The sequence below is a fragment of the Diceros bicornis genome, chromosome 28 (assembly GCF_020826845.1).
Source record: "Diceros bicornis minor isolate mBicDic1 chromosome 28, mDicBic1.mat.cur, whole genome shotgun sequence".
NCBI lineage: Eukaryota > Metazoa > Chordata > Mammalia > Perissodactyla > Rhinocerotidae > Diceros > Diceros bicornis.
In genome coordinates, this window is record NC_080767.1 from 12,819,434 (window position 1) to 12,833,048 (window position 13,615).

The following is a 13,615-nucleotide window of genomic DNA, read 5'->3' on the forward strand; positions in this document are numbered from 1 at the left end:
ATATGATATATTAATTTCATATCACCAGTGCTTGGTACATACTAGTGGCTCAACAAACAAATGTTGCATTAAGGCAGATCACTTGCCTTCTCTCCAAATAATTAAGAATTTTCCAGATATCTTTTCACTATGTTTTCTGCTTTAATTTTGATTTCATTATGATTTCTGGTCTCAAAACATTTTTCATATTATTTAAATTCTCTTACATTTTAAGTTTTTCAATATTTAAAAATATGATCTACATTGTTAAGTATTCACTATGCATTTGAAAAGAATGTGCACTCTGTTGTTTGCAATGGAATGTTCTATAAATGTTTATCAGATCAAGTATTTGACTATGTTGTTCAGGTTTACTACACTGCTACAGATTTTCTGTCTTTTGCTATAGAGAAGTGTTGAAATCTCCAAAAAATCATGGAATTGCTATATCTTTCTCCAGTCCCATCAGTTTTTGTTTTATGTATTTTGATGTTCCATTGTTAGGTGTGAACACATTTATGATTTTTATGTCTACTATTTCATTATTAAATGTCCCTGCTTACCCTCAGTAATATTTTTTTCTGCAGTCTACTTTGATATTTTCTCACCACTCTTGGATGCTCTGTTCTGTTTTTCCTCCCTGCTCTATTTTCTACTTTTGTTTCAGGATGGGTAATTGTTATTGACCTATTTTTAAGTGCACTTGATTCTTTATTTAGCTGTGTCAAGTCTACTGATCATCCTTCATCTTTGTTACCCTGTTCTTTATCTCTAGCATTTCCAATTGATTTTTTCTTATAGTTTTCACCTTTTTGCTGAAGTTCCCCATTTGTTAGCACATAGTGCCTTCCTACTTCACTAGAGCTTTTAAGATACCAGTCACTGATATTTAATATTCTCTGTTTGGTAGTATTAACATGTGGGTTATCTCTGAGTCTCATTCTGTTCATTGCTTTGTCTATTGACAGTGGATTTTTTCTTCCTTTCTTTCATCTGTCTCATTTTTTAATTAGAGACCAGACATCATAATTAAAAGTCAAAAATGTAAACATCAAATATCTCTGAAAATGGGCATGCCTATTCTTGTGCTAAGCCATTAGTATGTGGGCTGAGTCAAAGTAATCAAAAGCTGGTCTACACTTGGGTTTTGTTGTTACCTTTATTGCACCAATGTCTTCAAATCTTCTGGTGTTACCTTGTGCTTAAGGCAAACGCTGGGTTCCTAGGGAGTTTTTCTCATGCTTTGCTCCACTGTCAGCTTTCACTTTGTACATGTGTCTCGGAGGAGGTCTCTCTTCACACTAGTGCCCTTCTACCAGTAGTAGACTGCTACTTCTTGTTACTGAGAAGTTCAGCTCCTGGCCAAAAAGCCAATGAGTGATTTTTCAGGCTCAACCATAGACATTTACAAAGGCTTTACCTGGCAGGTCTTATGGGCAAAAGCTGTCCTTTGTGGGTGCTGTCTTGCACCAAAAGACTTGGTGCACAGCCAATGCACTGCAGTTTCTTAAGGGAGTTACAGTCAAGGACTCAGGCTCCCCTGGCCAGCAAGGTTCTTACACAAATCTGCCTTCCTAGTCTAGCCCAGGGGCCTCCACTCAGAAACCTCTTTATCTGGGCCATTTGGCAAAAGCCTTCCTCAGGTACCTCCATCAAGACCTCTTCATTGGGAGAAGGAGCGGAACCTTAAAGATACTTTACTCTGACTCAGTACTTCCCACTCCCAGCTCTTCTCCCTTGCCCTCCTCCAGCCTCCAGGCCCATACAATAAGTGCTGTTTGTTCAGGGCTCCCCCTACAGTGAGATGTACACACCGTGCGCACACACCATGTCTGTGCTAATTCACCTTATCAGCAGGTGAGCCATTCCATGTGGGGAAATGAAACAGGGAGTTGGCACTTTCTCCAGGTTAGCCTCTTGCCTATACAATTGCAATAAGTGATTAAAGTCTTGACTGTTACTTTCATTCTGGCTTGTTGTGCCAATTGCCTACTCTGATTCCTGGAAGCTCAGCTCCAACAGGCTTAGCTGAGCTCTTGATAGTTGCTTCATATTTGCTAAACTGGTGGTGGGAAACAAGGTTTAAAAAACATATTCACCCTGGGTCTCAGAGATCCTAACCTTTCTCCAGTGATAGGAGATATCTAATGATATAAACACAGGACAGTTTCCTTCCTCTTTCCGATGAATAGAAGCATTATTTTTAATCCTTCCTCCAGGTGCAATGTCTCTTCACCTGTGCCAGGGTTTACGGGTCTTATTGCCCTCTTCCCACTGGTTTAAGGCTTTTGTAGCAGAGAAGCATCTGGATGGGGCTTTGCATCTTTCTTTTAACAGCAGTTACTCCCCTCTTCCAGGCATGCATGATTGATAGATGATCTGTTCACTCCTCCACCCTGCCCCAGTCTTTCTCCTGAATGCCTTGCTGATATCCATGGAGAAGAGTCTGCCTGTGTGCCCAAACTACACATTTCTTTGACTCTCATGGGTTCTATACCTGTACACTAGACTCAGACTCAGCTTTTAGTAATTCATTATTTTTTTCTGTAGTTTTCTTTCTCATCTGTATAGTGCCCAGTATATACTTTGCAAGAGATGACCAAGTGTTTGCATCTTTTTTCCTTCTGGATTTAAACTATTTATTTTCCCTGTTACTTCAGCTATCTCATGAGTTCATGAAAGGTTTGGATTTTGTAGATTATCTAGTTTTTTCTGTTGTTAATTTGGAAGTGATGCTCCTTCCAGGTTTGTACATTCTAGGCAGAAACAGAATGTCTTATATTATGATGGAAGCATTTTCTTTTGTGTGTCCTTTTATTTCCGAAAGAAGATCAAAGTCACTTTTTTTGGCCACTGCATAGCTATTCCATCAATTTTGTGCTTCAAATCTATCTCCTAAAGTACGTTCTCATTCTTGAAGTCACTGTCTACTTAAATTTGGATTTCATTCCATTTTATCAATAAACTTACCAACCCTTTTGTTACATCAACTATCTGTGGAAGAGAGATTAAAGTAATGTTTAACACATCATACAACAGAAAAAAAAAAATACAGCACAATTATTCTTTCCTTTCCAAAAGAAATTATCTTACGTATCACATGTTCTCATTGACTGGTGTGTTGATAAGAGGCCATATGTCAGTAAATTCTGGACTTGGTCTGCTTTATGGCCATAACCATATTCCATATATCCTAATATAGGTTTTACAGGTTCGGGCTTCCAGGTGTCATTATGTAATACTGTAACAGTGAAAACAGTGCTGTTCTTTGATCTATCCAATCTCAAGCATCTGCATCATAAAGAAGAAAGGTTCCACATTATTTTGTGTACCAAGGCCATAAAAGAATGACAATATTTGCCTCAATGTCCAGTGACAACCTGCCTTAATTTAGACTTACAATAAATCTCATAAATACAACCCCCTGTTACCCTCTAGCACTGTCAACTATTAACCTTTAAAAGTATTAGTTTCCATAAATATTAGAAGATCCACTAGTCCGTTCTATACAAGACTTCAAGACTTCTCCCAACATTGTTAATGATTTTCCACAAGAATTTTTATTCAATTAGTCCATTTCCTTATGTCTTTATTAAGTCTTCCAGGTTGATTACAGCCATGGTCATTCTCCTGAAATAGAGGTCCCTCCACTCTTCCTGTTTGGGTTAGTAAGTCTTTTAGTCCTGATGACAAAGCTCTAGAAATGCTATTTTGGCCACCTTAGTATTCTAAAACCAACTCCTTAAATCTTCACAGAATCTCTCTGGCAGCATGGCCAGTTCTGATCAAGCCACAGCATATGTCGCTGCCATCGAATATTTTTTGTGTGCAATTCCGGAAGCTATTTGCACCCAAAAACATTATGTGCCCCATGACACTGTCACTCAGGTATATTCAATACCCTAGCATATCCCCATCTGGGTGTGATATAAGGTATCACATAAATGTCCCTTACAAATCTCCAGAAGAGTATTATTGGTAATATCAGGACACCAAATCACATCCAAACTGACCTCCCTTGAGGCTCTTCAGGTTCCATTTGCACCTTCTTTAAATGCATTCTGCATTCCACATATTCAATGTAGCAAATAAACTTCTGACATGCTGGGAAGGCAGCAACAATCTGCTTTCTGTCACACCCAGGCAGCTGTCTTAGCAACGCATCACCTTGATTAATAGCCACACAGAGTGACAGGAGCTCTGCTGTTCAAGCATTCTCCACCCTCTATGATTCACCGGTAGCATTTTTCTCAGGTCATCAGAAAAATAACCAGAATGGTAAATATAAACTATAAACTGTGAATCAAATGGTAGGTAGTAGGTGGCTACTGATAAGTTGAGTTATCAGGGGTACTGTTTGACATCTTTTCACCAAATTTTCTAGGTGGAGTTTTTAGAGAGAGCTCATAAATCATCAAGAGTCCAATTCCTCTTTTCTGGAGAAAACAAATCCAGAGGTTTCTCTCAGTAACCGCCACTAGTGAATGCTAGATTTAACAGAGATAGCTAATAGCCTGATTCTCTTGCTCTGAGAACTCTTGTGGAAATAGTTTGCATTCTTAGCTGAAATCATGACTCACTTATGAGCATCCTTTGTTTGCCACAATTTCCCCTATTTCCATTTATTGCTTCTCTTGATCTGTATATTTCCCACCATGGGGAGAGGTGGGGGTTCCAGCTCAGATGTACAGGTTACCCACAGGGTGAGCAATAACAACATGACATGCTAATGCTGCTTCTCTTCCCTAGGCCAGAAGGATTTCAAAGTTTTGACAGGTAACAAATATGCAGACAGGTGCATCCTGGTAAGAGCATTTCATAGAAAAGGTCATTCCTTCTAGTAAGCACTATTAGTACGTTTTCCAGAATTTCTGTAATCAGCATGTTTAAAGTAGATTTCATAGCTCATCTTTCTCGCTTTCCTCGATGTTTCCAATAAAGGCAAAATAGGTTGCAGGCCTAATGCTAACTCTTTCCTTTCCAGTAATGAATGATCACAAGCACAGACAAAGAATGCATGGTGAATGCAATTTGTATTATTAATGTGATTGGGTTTATATCTATTGTGTACATGTTATTAATGGATCAAGAGAAATCTGGGCCATATGCACGAAATACACATGCTCTTCTATAGACCAATATAATGTTCCAACAACCAACGTGAAGGAACAATTATAATTGGTTTTGAATGCATCTAACCGCAAGTGTTTAGTCAAGATTTTTAAAAGTGCCTATGTGGTAAGTAACGTTATTTACCCTGCTGAATTATGTATAAATATATATGTTATGCATAATATATATAACATAAATATATGATCATGTGTGTATGTGTGTGCACCGATTGCTACAGATGCTTTGTGTATTTTCTATGGCTGATATTGGCTGGGAAACTGATGCAATAGCAATACACATCGATATCTCTTCCCCATTTGTTCTGAGAGGTGGCAAACTTTTTTTTTTTTTTTTATTGATGTTTTAATGGTTTCTAACATTGTGAAATTTTGGGTTGTACATTTTTGTTTGTCCATCACCACATATATGACTCCCTTCACCCCTTGTGCCCACCCCCCACCCCCACTGCCCTGGTAACCACAGTCCAGTTTTCTCTGTCCATGTGTTGGTTTATATTCCACATATGAGTGAGATCATACAGTGTTTGTCTTTCTCTTTCTGGCTTATTTCACTTAACATAATACGCTCCAGGCCCATCCATGTTGTTGCAAATGGGACGATTTTGTCTTTTTTTATGGCTGAGTAGTATTCCATTGTATATATATATATACCACATTTTCTTAATCCAATCGTCAGTCGAGGGACACTTAGGTTGCTTCCACTTCTTGGCTATGGTGAATAATGCTGCAATGAACATAGGGGTGCATAAGCCTCTTTGGATTGTTGATTTCAGGTGCGTTGGATAGATTCCCAGTAGTGGGATGGCTGGATCATAGGGCATCTCTATTTTTAATTCTTTGAGGAATCTCCATACCGTTTTCCATAGAGGCTGCACCAATTTGCATTCCCACCAGCTGTGTATGAGGGTTCCTGTTTCTCCACATCCTCTCCAACATTTGTTGTTTTTTGTCTTGGTGATTATAGCCATTCTAACGGGCGTGAGGTGGTATCTTAGTGTTGTTTTGATTTGCATTTCCCTGATGATTAGTGATGTTGAGCATCTTTTCATGTGCCTATTGGCCATCTGTATATCTTCCTTGGAGAAGTGTCTGTTCATTTCCTCTGCCCATTTTTTGATCGGGTTGTTTGTTTTTTTGTTGTTCAATTGTGTGAGTTCTTTATATATTATGGAGATCAACCCCTTGTCAGATGTATGTTTTGCAAATATTCTCTCCCAGCTGGTTGGTAGTTTGTTCATCTTGATTCTGGTTTCATTTGTCTTATAAAAGCTCTTTAATCTGGTAAAGTCTCACTTGTTTATTTTTTCTTTAGTTTCCCTAGTCTGGGTAGGCATGTCATCCGAAAAGATTCCTTTAAAACCAATGTCAAATAGCGTGTTGCCTATATTTTCTTCTATGAGTTTTATAGTTTCAGGTCTCACCTTCAGGTCTTTGATCCATTTTGAGTTAATTTTTGTGAATGGCGATAGCACATGGTCCACTTTCATTCTTTTGCATATGGCTGTCCAGTTTTCCCAACACCATTTATTGAAGAGACTTTCCTTTCTCCATTGCATGTTCTTAGCACCTTTGTCGAAAATTAGTTGTCCATATATGTGTGGTTTTATTTCTGGGCTTTCAATTCTGTTCCATTGATCTGTGTGTCTCTTTTTGTACCAGTACCATGCTGTTTTGATTACTATTGCTTTGTAGTATGTTTTGAAGTCAGGAATTGTGATGCCTCCTGCTTTGTTCTTTTTCTTTAGGATTTCTTTAGCTATTCGGGGTCTTTTGTTGCCCCATATAAATTTTAGTATTCTTTTTTCTATTTCTGTGAAGAATGTCATTGGGATTCTGATTGGGATTGCATTGAATCTGTAGATTGCTTTAGGTAATATAGACATTTTAACTATGTTTATTCTTCCAATCCACATGCATGGGATATCTTTCCATTTCTTTATGTCATCGTGGATTTCCCTCAATAATGTCTTGTAGTTCTCATTGTATAGGTCCTTTACCTCCTTGGTAAAATTTATTCCTAGGTATTTTATCCTTTTTGATGCAATTGTAAATGGTATTATCTTTTTGAGCTCTCTTTCTGTTAGTTCATTATTAGCATATAGAAATGCAACTGATTTTTGTAGATTGATTTTGTACCCTGCAACTTTGCTGTAGTTGTTGATTGTTTCTAATAGTTTTCCAACAGATTCTTTAGGGTTTTCTATATATATAATCATGTCATCTGCAAACAGTGAGAGTTTCACTTCTTCGTTACCTATTTGGATTCCTTTTATTCCTTTTTCTTGTCTAATTGCTCTGGCCAAAACCTCCAGTACTATGTTGAACAGGAGTGGTGAGAGTGGGCAGCCCTGCCTCGTTCCTGTTCTCAGAGGAATGGCTTTCAGTCTTTCCCCGTTGAGTATGATGTTAGCTGTGGGTTTGTCACATATGGCCTTCATTATGTTGAGGTACTTTCCTTCTATTCCCATTTTATTGTGAGTTTTTATCATAAATGGATGTTGTATCTTGTCAAATGCCTTCTCTGCGTCTATTGAGACGATCATGTGGTTTTTATTCTTTGTTTTGTTGATGTGATGTATCACGTTGATTGATTTGCGGATGTTGAACCATCCCTGCGCCTCTGGTATAAATCCCACTTGATCATGGTGTATGATCTTTTTAATATATTGTTGTATTCGGTTTGCCAATATTTTGTTGAGGATTTTTGCATCAATGTTCATCAGCGATATTGGCCTGTAATTTTCTTTCTTTGTATTGTCTTTGTCTGGTTTTGGTATCAGGGTGATGTTGGCCTCATAGAATGATTCAGGAAGTGTTCCATCTTCCTCTATTTTTTGGAATAGTTTGAGGAGGATGGGTATTAAATCTTCTTTGAATGTTTGGTAAAATTCACTGGAGAAGCCATCTGGTCCTGGACTTTTATTTTTTGGGAGGATTTGACTACTATTTCAATCTCTTTACTTGTGATTGGTCTATTCAGATTCTCCATTTCTTCTTGGTTCAATTTTGGGAGGTTGTATGAGTCTAAGAATTTATCCATTTCTTCTAGATTGTCCAATTTGTTGGCATATAATTTCTCATAGTATTCTCTTATAATCCTCTGTATTTCCATGGTATCTGTTGTAATTTCTCCTCTTTCATTTCTAATTTTATTTACTTGAGCCTTTTCTCTTTTTTCCTTAGTAAGCCTGGCTAAGGGTTTGTCGATTTTGTTTATCTTCTCAAAGAACCAACTCTTTGTTTCATTAATCCTTTCTACTGTTTTTTTGGTCTCAGTATCATTTATTTCTGCTCTGATTTTTATTATTTCTCTCCTTCTGCTGGCTTTGGGCTTTGTTTGTTCTTCTTTTTCTAGTTCTGTTAGGTGTAATTTAAGGTTGCCTATTAGGGCTTTTTCTTGTTTGTTAAGGTGGGCTTGTATCGCTATGAGTTTCCCTCTCAGGACCGCTTTTGCTGCGTCCCATATGGTTTGATATGGCATGTTATCATTTTCGTTTGTTTCCAGATAGTTTTTGATTTCTCCTTTAATTTCATCAATGATCCATTGGTTGTTCAGTAGCATGTTGTTTAATCTCCACATTTTTGTCACTTTCCCAGTTTTTTTTTCCTGGTTCATTTCCAGTTTCATAGCCTTATGGTCTGAAAAGATGCTTGTTATGATTTCAATCTTCTTAAATTTATTGAGGCTTGCTTTGTTTCCCAACATATGGTCTATCCTAGAGAATGTTCCATGCGTGCTTGAGAAGAATGTGTAGTCAGCTGTTTTTGGGTGGCGTGCTCTGTATATGTCTACTAGGTCCATCTCGTCCAGTTTTTCATTTAAGTCTAATATTTCTTTAGTAACTTTTTGTCTGGATGATCTATCCATTGCTGTAAGTGGGGTGTTAAGATCCCCTACTATTATTGTGTTGTTGTTGATTTCTCCTTTTACGTTTGTTAATAGTTGCTTTATGTACATTGGTGCTCCTATGTTGGGTGCATATATATTTATAAGTGATATGTCTTCTTGATGGAGTGTCCCTTTTATCATTATATATTTCCCTTCTTTGTCTTTCTTAACCTGTTTTATCTTGAAGTCTACTTTGTCTGATATGAGTATGGCAACACCTGCTTTCTTTTGTTTGCCATTAGCTTGGAGTATTGTCTTCCATCCTTTCACTCTGAGCCTGTGCTTGTCTTTAGTGCTAAGATGTGTTTCCTGAAGGCAGCATATTGTTGGGTCTTGCTTTTTAATCCATCCTGCCACTCTGTATCTTTTGATTGGAGAGTTCAATCCATTTACATTTAGGGTAATTATTGAAATATGAGGGCTGAATGTTGCTGTTTTGTCACTTATTTTCTGGTTCTTTTGCATTTCCTTTGTTTCTTGTCCCATTTGTTTTGGACTGCCAATTCAGTTTGGTTGTTCTGTCTTATGATTCTTCTAATTTTCTCTTTGTTTATCATATGTGGTTTTGCTTTGATTATTTGTTTAGTGGTTACCTTGAGGTTTGGGCAAAATATCTTGTGTATGAGATAATCCATTATCTGATAGCCTCCTATTTCCTTATACTAAGTCAATTCAGTCACTTTCCTCTTCCCCTTCTAAGTTGCTCTTGTTATACCTTATTGTATCTTGTGTTGTGGCTGTGTGTTTACAGTGATGAGGTTAAATTTATTTTTGGTGAATTTCTTCCTTTGATCTTGGAGTTTAGTATTTAAGTGGTTGCTAACCTATTCCGGTAAAGATCTACTATTTCTCTGATTTTGTCTACCTACTTTTCTCCTTACTCCAAGCTTTGTGTTCCCTTTCTCTTCTTTTTTTCAGGCCTGAGGGCCTGCTTGAGTATTTCTTGTAGTGGGGGTCTCGTGGCCATGAACTCCCTTAGCTTTTGTTTATCTGGGAGAGTTACTATTTCTCCATCATATCTGAAGGATATTTTTGCTGGATAGAGTATTCTTGGCTGAAAGTTTTTGTCTTTTAGTATTTTGAATATATCATTCCAGTCTCTTCTAGCCTGAAAAGTTTCTGTTGAGAAATCCGCTGAGAGTCTGATGGGAGTTCCTTTGTACGTTATTTTTTGTTTTTGTCTAGCTGCCCTTAATATTGTTTCTTTGTCGTTGACCCTGGCTATCCTTACCACTAGGTGTCGTAGTGAAGGCCTTTGTCTGTTAATATATATAGGTGTCCTGTTGGCTTCGCTTACTGGTATTTCCTGCTCCTTCCCCAGATTTGGGAAATTTTCAGCTATTATTTCCTTGAATAGGCTCTCTGTTCCTCTTTCCCTCTCCTCTCCCTCAGGAATACCTATAATTCTTATGTTACATTTTCTAATAGAGTCAGATATTTCTCGGAGTCTTTCTTCATTTCTTTTTAGTCTTAGTTCTCTCTCTTCTTCCATCTGGAGTATATCTGTATTCCCATCCTCTAAAGTACTAATTCTTTCCTCCATATTGTCAGCTCTGTTCTTTAAAGATTCCAGATTCTCCTTTATCTCCTCCATTGTGTTCTTCATCTCCATCAGCACTGATTGGTTTTTCTTTATTTCAATCTCTTTTGTGAAGAAACTCCTAATCTCATTGAATTGTTTGTGCTGTCTCGTATTTCGCTGAGTGTTTTTATGATAGCTATTTTGAAATCTCTGTCATTTAGTTTATGGATTTCTGTGTCTTCGGGGTTGATTTCTGGGTGCTTGTCATTTTGTTTCTGGTCTGGTGATTTCATATATTTTTGCATTGTGGTTCCTGTGTTGGTTTTGTTTTTCCTCATCCTGGAAGTCTCTGGTTGCAATTTCCACCTGCCGCCACTGTCTGGTGGTAAAGGGCTGTGTAGTCTAAGCCCCCTGTGCTCTGCCCCGGTTTTTCTGCCGCGATCCGCAGTTTTGTTTTTTTTTTCCCCGCTGCGATCCACGGGTCCAGTCCAGTTTGATCAGGTCTGCCTCAGATCGCTAGGTCTGGTCTGGTCGAGCTGCAGACTCTGGGTTGCGGGGAGGGGGGAGCTCTCTCTTTTGCCCTCTGGGTCCCTGACGTGGGAGGCTTCTCGTTTGCCCCTCTTGATCCGCTCTCTGGGGTGCTCAGATGTTGATGGTAGCCCTGTGGCTCCTCTGAGTCCTCTGTGCGGGAGTTTCCCACTGGCTGAGAGAGTCCCAAGAGCCACAGTTTCCCCGCCGAGGGCCGCCCCTCCCCCCTCTCTGGGAGCTGCGCGGACCGGGATCGCTGATCTGATGGGGAGGGAGCAGAGTTCTCCTTACCTCTCCCCACTTCCTCCGGGGGCCCAGCACGTTCCGCTCTCAGATGTGCGGCAGTGTGGATCCTTCCACTCTAGGTTTTCACTGTCTGGGATTCCGTTGTTGGTCTGTGGCTGTTGCTTTTGTTGTATCTTGTGGGGGAAGAATTCACGGGAAAGCTCACTCCGCCATGATGCTGACGTCACTCTCTCTAAATTTATGTTCATTTTTTTTTTTTTGCAAACTTCTTAAATAATAAATTGATCAATTGGAAGGATATGGAAAACTGGAACTAAAAACAGTAGAAGTATTGCAGAAAAGTATTCAATCTCACTCACTGCTAAGAAAAACATAAATTACTAAAATGTTTGCAAAGCCATTTGTAGATGGAGAACAAGAAACAAAAAAAGTTTCTTACCTTTGAGTATATAACCAAAGAAATAATGTATAATAGAGGCAAATACTTTTGGAAAATACTAACTCCTTGAATATAAAAGATTGTATTTTCTTAAACTATCTTAAATTCTCCTTTTTTAAATATATATTTTTCAGGCCACATTTACCACAACTGGAAAATTCCACTTAACCACAAGTTAAATCAATAACTACTCAGACTTTTCTCAAGGGAAACTGCAGGGTTTTTTTCTTATTGTTCATTTCAACCAGTATTATGTTCTCAATATCTTTGAGATTTACAGTCCTCTGGCTACAATGCAAGTCAGAGTTCAGATTATGGCAAGGTAGACAGATTTCTCTTTAAATGAAACTATCAAACTTTGGAAGAGAAAGATTAAGCATTAGATATAAACCTAGACAATCTGGTCACCCCAGAGAATATTAGAATGCTGCTCTTTGCCCTACTTCAGTCTCTCTTTTGTTCATAAGGGGAACATCCAAAGTACATAGAGTTCTATATGCCGTAAGTAAAAGATTTACAAAAACGCTGGATATCACTAAAACAGTTAAACTGTTCACGAGAGAAGTAATCAAAATTGGAAAGACGCTGGATCAAAAGCGAGGAGCATAAGATATTTTCTTGAACTCAAGAGGAGGCACATGGGTAGCACTCAGAGAAAATCACTGTATCTATGTCCCTCGAGATCTCTCTGGAATGTCTAAAAATAAATCAACTGTTAACCCATATCTAAAGCCAAGATTTTTTTCCTGCAAAGTCAGGGTTAAGAACTTTTCATGTACAATTCTTTTAAGATTCCATACTGAGCTCTGATCAACTTGACTATAATTATTTTCTTTATTATAACTCTCCTTCATTCACTTGGGTTCTATACTGCTCCTTAAGCTGGAAAATTTTTCTTGAACAGGTGCAAACAGCGACTCTAAGATCCTTTTCCTAAAACTACCCAAGTTGCAAAGGTTTATTCCTAATCCAAATTTTGCCACAGAATTTAATGAAGTGGGAATCCTGGTTATCACTGCAATGCACCAAAGAGATAAACCTTCAAGGCCACTTTGCAGCTTCAGCTGAAAAGAGAGAGCCACAACTTGTGATTATGGCTGTGTTCTAACTGTGAGCACCGCAATCTGTAATCTCCCTTAATCACTTTCAACTTCAACTAACTGTGCTGATCTTTTAACTATTTTATAGTCTTAGGAGCAACTTATATCAGTTGCTGTTTCTCGAGCTACATCATAATGAGAAGGAGGATCAGCATTTGAGTACCTGTTACCATTTCCCTATTAATTTCTCTATTACTATAGGCTTGTCTTTGGATACAATTTGGAGACAACAAAGATTAAATATACACAGGAAAATCTTTAGTATTTACAGCTTGATGGTCCTCACAATTTTTTATAGCTATATTCTAAATCAAGATTTTGTTCTATTTTTCAGACATCCGTAAACATGCAATTTATGTTTCCTAATTTTAATTTACTGACAGAAAGCTCAGGCCTAGATTTAATCCTTAATTATAACTTTTCTTATTTCTTTTTTCCTGAACCAATTTTGTTCACTTCCTACACGACTTCATTTATCCTTTGTCTTAAAAAACCATTTCAACACAGTGTCAATCTTTATTCCTCATCCAAGTATTGACACCATGCTTAAACAAAAAATTGATGATGATATTAATACCTAACACTTATATAGTACTTAATGTGTGCCAGGACCTGTGCTACGTACTTTATATAAATTGACTCACAGTATAACCTGCACAGCAACTGTCTGAAGTTGGTAAAATTATTATCACCATTTTACGGATGGGGAAACTGAGACACTGAGCAGTTTAAGACCACATAGCTAGTAAGTAGCAAACTAAAAAAGGTGTACCTTTTTAT